The sequence below is a fragment of the Macrobrachium rosenbergii genome, chromosome 26 (genome assembly GCF_040412425.1).
Source record: "Macrobrachium rosenbergii isolate ZJJX-2024 chromosome 26, ASM4041242v1, whole genome shotgun sequence".
Classification (NCBI taxonomy): Eukaryota; Metazoa; Arthropoda; class Malacostraca; order Decapoda; family Palaemonidae; genus Macrobrachium; species Macrobrachium rosenbergii.
Window position 1 is genome coordinate 28,943,283 of NC_089766.1, and position 6,578 is coordinate 28,949,860.

Below are 6,578 nucleotides of genomic sequence, written 5' to 3' on the forward strand. Positions count from 1 at the left end.
ATATATATATATATATATATATATATATATATATATATATATATATATATATATATATATATATATATAATAATGTGTGTATGTATGTATTGTGCCTTTTATTTTATTTGTGAAAAACACGATGTAACTAGATGGCAGGGGAGACCTAAAGCATTCCCAGCCGCAAGAATGACATTTTTTCCCTTTATCTACAGGAAGGAAAGAATGGTTGCTGTTGGTCTAAAGACAAGAGGCGCTTAAGGAGCATTTCCTTCCATGAAAGTCGACAACCTTTCTCCTAAGCTACTCTGCCCTGAGGCGCGTTTCGTCTGTACCCACAACCAAGAGACCTGTTTTTACTGCAAGATAACAGTCCTGAGATAATGGTCTGACTTGACTTAATTATGTTGTTGTCTTTGGATACAGTGAGGATTTTTACCATTGAAGCCTTTCTTCGATTTGATTCGTATAAAGTGAGATTATTTAATTTTTCCTTCTTTTCGTTTGTGAAATTTAAATAATTGCTATTCATTTTCAGTTCTAAGATTTTTCTTCTTCGTCTTCCAATGAAGAGAGTTTATTTCCTGGTTGCATTTTGTGAAGTGTATGCCATTGCTTCTCTATACCATACGGCTGTTTCAATAACCTCCTATACACTGTGTTTTATCCTAGAGTTGCAAAGCAGAAGTGAGGTGGAATTTCCTTCCTGGAATAGGACAAAGGGAGAGAAAAATGCCACGACGGTGCGAGGGGGGAAGATAGGTCAAGCACCTCTCTAAAGTTTCCTTTAATCTAGCTACCATACACATTGCAGTATTTACTATACAAGAGAGAATAATTATATATATATATATTATATATATATATATATATATATATATATATATATATATATATATATATATATATATATATATATATATATATATAATATAATGCAGGAAGAAAAAATAAACATTGGGCATAATACTTGTTTTTGTCTTAAGTTTTCTAAGACATCTTCAGTGGCCTTGATACATAGTGGTGGAATTTAACAATATATGTGTGTAAACGTGTGAGTGTCAGGATCAGAATAATAAACATTATATATAATCCTGACTTGTTTTGTCTTAAGTTATATAAGATATATATATATGGCCTTGATATATATATATATATTTAATATATATATGAAGTTTTAAATCGTGTGATTCATATACAAGATTACACAAACGTCCTTTAATATCCAATTATATACCTCGGAAATAACGTATATGAAAATATATTATTTCCGAGGTAGTTATCACATCATATGTGATTCATATACAAGCATTATAGCTACAAATATATGTATATATATATATATATATATATATATATATATATATATATATATATATATATATATAAATATATATATATATATATATATATATATATATATATATATATATATATATATATATATATATATATATATATATATATATATATATATATATATATATATATATATATATATATATATATATATATATATATATATATATATATATATATATACATATATACACACACACAGTATATAGGTTGAATCAACTCATAAAGCATAATCTTAGCTTCTTTCTCAGATAAAATTCTGCAGTATGTTAGTTAGGCAGACTTGCGTGCAAAGTAGTAATAGATATTTGACCTGCTTTCCTCATACTAAATCTTTTTCATAAGTCTGGGATGCAACATATTTTACAAGAATTTATTTCTTCAGCTGTGTGAAAGAACGACACAGTTCATTTACATGTGAGTATTCCATGCCTGTTGTGAATGATTAAATCTTGACTTTGATTCCCCTTTTTGCGTGATGATTATTTTGTTTAACAAACTGATACGATTTGCTGAACCAATCCCCATGATCTGGTAAAGACCGTAAAATTAGTCGAAATGTTTTTTTAATCACTTATTTTTATGTTTATATACATAGAAATTCAAGCTTTCCAAGGACAGGCTACAAAGCCCAGTTCAACTATGTCTGGATAATGGAATATTTGCTTGGAAGATCCACAGCTGTATATACATATAAACAACAACTTTCTCTCTATTAAAATCAAGTCAAGATACAATATTATAAGTAACTATTTTAGAAGAGCTATACAAGTCTTTGAAAGTTAATTTACAGGCAAGGAAATCGAACAAATTTTCCGTTTTCTTACTATTGTTCTGCCCTAATATTATTTTCAAGCTGAAATCGCTCAGCTGAGCAAGCAAAAGGTGTTTTTCCCTTTGGGAAAGTTAGACCTGCAAAAGATGCTGGTCATACCTTAGATTCCAGAATTTAAAAACTTTAGGAACTATGTTAGAAATGAAGATGTTCATATAAATTTTAGATTCGACAAGTTGTCAAGCCGTAAATGACCAGCAGAAAAATGGATAAATCTGTTCCAGACAAAGGGGCATCAGTCCATTCCGTGTCCGGCAGTCCTTTTCGAGGAACACAAAAGTGCTTCTCTGTTTGTCTATCGAGCATATAGTGACAACTCCACACATGCCGAGTACGAATGGGTTGGCGGAATGAGCCATTAGGATTTTGATGGTGTCAACGCATTCTCTAATGCTTGAACATAGAATAAAATAGATTTTAGTATCCTGGGAGTCCAATACTAATTGGAGAAGAGTAATGAAAAGGGCCTTAATTCGTTCATTAAAGACTCAGCAATAACAAATCTTTTATTAAAGCGGATGATATTTCAAGAATCTTTTTTCAAATTTTCTTTTAATGTTTAACAAAGCTGAAATTACTCCCGTGGTTTTCTTCATCTTTTATGCACAGGCTCAGGACGAGGTTCGTTTAGCGTAGAATCCTGATGGAGCACCGGTTCTGACCACAGAGGACCTGCCTAGAGAATGAAACGGGACAGTTGCAACAATTAAAACTCAAATGATCATCAGTCCCTTCGGAGACCATTCATACAACAGAATGAACTGTCGTAAAATTCTTACGTGTCAAGCATTTCATCAGTAACGTAACAACCACTGAATTGTCCATGAGACTACTTATATGTTTACTTTTTTGTTTATTTAACGTTTTAACTAATTTCCATATGGATCAAGAGGAAAATGAACTCAAGGCCTACTGTAAGGGAGCACCTGAGGCAAACAGTCTTTTATGTTTAAAAAGGAATAAGTCTCGGTCAGATGTAGAGGAATACAATTAACTTAGACTTTTATTATGAAAGTTTTTTTTATAAAGCTGATCTTCATCTCAAGAGATATCGAACATCCCTCAAAAAAATGAAGCAGTAGTGTTATGTACTGTATAATTTTAAGCAGGATTCTTGTATATCATTTTGATAACTACCCGCCTCACTGTCCAACTTTTTAACCACAAACAAAAAGGGAAAGTTTATAATCATTATGGAATGGTTCACCAAAGAACACTTTATCCCCTCACTTGTTAGAATCAGAAGAAATCTTGGATGCTGCCCATGACAGCATCTGAAGGATGCTTTATGTATTTTAACAACTTCCTTCTTTAGTGAATAGCAAAGAAAAAATACACTATCTCCCATCATTAATCTACAGGATACACCCCCTACACCTCAATGCCACACCAGGCACTGAATGCCAGTCCATCTGCAATGACCATAGGCCTAAATACCCATCCCTGGTCCCTTCCACCACTGTATGCAGAGGCATTACCTGATCATTGTTACTTACTCCATCTGCACCACAAGGCCAGAGGTTTAAAGAGCAGACGGGTCAACCAATCAGAGGTAGGATTCAACTGATTTTTTTCCATTTCTCACAACCACAACCTTCCCATTTTCACAGTAGAATAAAATCCACATACATTCATCTCCTACATTTTCACACCGGGAAATAGTTCCACACTTTCCTAAGTTCGTAGATGATATTGTCTGGTGCGCCATTGCTGATGAGTGTGATGGATACGCGCACTAGCCTTACAGACATTTTTTTCGGGCATATAAAGGCCCGGTGGCAACAGTCTCCTTCTCTCTCTGTTTCGACACTCGGGTGATCAAACACCGATCGGAAGTCTTTCGGCAGGAAGGAAACAGGATATTAACCCGGTATGTAACTACCTACTCCGAGGTGCTAGTACTAAACATGGCGGAAACTCCTTGGGACGCCGTGTTTAGTACTAGCCCCTCGTGGATCAAAGCATTATATGCACCCATTACTATATCATATGGTCGACAAATTATATTAATAAACGATATTTTCTTGTGGCCGTCTACTTCACTTAGTTGAAATGGACTTTGACAAAAGTGGATACATTCCTAATTAATACCAGGACACAGTATCATACCTCATTACTTTCAAAAACACGTTGAACACTTTTCTTTTTCTTCTTGTGAACTTAAAGAATATTCCATATCACCCGCCACTACCAAAGAAAAAAATCAAAAGAATTATAGAAAAATGAAATCAACTTTTGATGCAGTTAGAATGGCAACGTTAATTGGTATTATTATCATTCTTATAATTACTGTTTAAAATACATTTACAAATAAAATGTTCACTTTATGGCTTGATATTTTATTCCTCTGTTTCAGATATTTAAAGAGAAATGTTTAGCTAATCAAGATCAAAAAGAAAAATGGAGATTATATCAAGAGCAAAATCATCAAAGCATCTTTTTAGATTAAATCTGGCCTCCAGAAATCGAGGTCAGGAAAAAAGCTACTAGGGATCACCTGCCCCAGGATCACATTTGCTTTTTTTGATTGGCCTTATCTTCCATCTTCATTGCTCTTCTCATCTATAGCTGCATTTCGCTATCCATCTTCACACACTTGCCTCCATACGAAACTTAGATTTTTTGTAAATGTATAAATGAAATTATCATTTGATACCTTGGGCTTTGAACTATTGTAAAATGCTTCTCATAGCTGTTGACAATAAAATCAGCGACATGAAAATTGCCTTGCATAATCGTTGGATATTTCTTCAAAAACAAATAACTTTCCAGAACTCACCTTAATTATCATCGCCTAGTAATAGAAGGAGAAAAGTCATCCAAAGTATCTCAGAGAAACTAGAAATCCGCAGTTAGATTCCACAGAGACATAAACTGTCGGCGGTAAATCCTGAATCATTGAGAAATTCGACATAAGGATTACATTTTTTCCTTATGTGCTTGAAAGTGGTAACACTCTTGTATCGCTTCATCTGCATTAGTTTATAGTACGGCAGACGTTTGCACTTAGGCAATCATCGAGGACACCCAATAGTGAGTGTTGTGGCGTTTACCGTTCTCCTCAGTCGGTGCCGTTTCCAGGATATTATTTATCCCATGGATTGTTCCAGACTGTCTTATTTCATACCATGGCAGTGAATGAGAATTTTGACTTATATGGCTGCCTTATTTCATTCAGGCTTATTTCTTCCTCTCTGCTTGCAATTATAATCATCATAACGTAAGAAGTTTTTTTTAATATTTACCAGTACCAATTTTTTTATTTACATGTACAAATTAGATAGTTAATGTCCTCATTCACACAATAAGGGCTGTTAATCTCCTCGTACCCATAGTAGATTTGATGTGTGCTCGCCAGACCATCGAATCATTAACACAACAGTGGGAGCAAGCTGAGTATTTTTATGTTGTCATTATTTCTTAATATTAATCTGTAAAAAACGTGCAAACTTCACATTTAGGAGATTTTTATGCCTTTTGAGCTTAATTTTAAAGGTTTCCCTTCACAAGAACTTGAGAGTTTGAGAATCCCATCTTCGGTTCCTCGAGCCATTATGCGGGTCATTCATACTTGATTAATTCTAGTTCCAGTGTACTCTAGTAATATTTTGCAGGTTCTTTTTGTCGCATATGTATTTCACTATTGCAGGACCCGTTCCTGAAAAGGACTGGGGACCTACTTTACCCTCAAGTGAGTTCGGTACAAGTCAAGCATAATGTACCGTAGACTTGCTGCCTGCTATATGCTGTAATTGTGGAGTTAAGTAATGCCGGAACCATTCACGGTCCACTTTTTAAGCAATGTTATCTGATGAAAATCATGCCCTAGCGAATCAAAAAAGCAGCCTTCACTCAAGGCGCACGTGTTATGAGACATGAAGTAAAAATTGGCAAAGCCTGAATTGTGGTAATTAGTCACTAGAACTGTTTGTTTTCCGAATTCTAACTTTTCTTCTTGACTAGCCTTCTATATTATGGAAACAAAATTTGTATTTCTAAAAGGAAAAGACTCCAGAATAAAGCATTTATTTTATAGATACTTTTGATAAAAATTGAATTCGACACATTGTCAAAGCAAAACCAAAAACACGAAGAGTAGCATGAAGTTAAAATTTCAAGAAAGGTATATTCACAAAGCTTGTGCTGAATGTCGTTTTTGCAATCAGCAACTTTCACCGACAACGCTCGCAGCTCTAATCCGGGGCTAGAACAAGTTTAACACGAGATCCTCCATGAATATGCAGAGAACTTCTGCTGGAAAAGAGCGTGAGCAAATATCAGATGAAAAGTGAGTTATCAATAAACAATTGAACCAAATAAATAAAGTGATTGAAAGTTATGAAGTGAAAGTGAAAAATTATCTAATCTATTCGTTCAATGTTTTTACTTTGAATTATACTGTTAT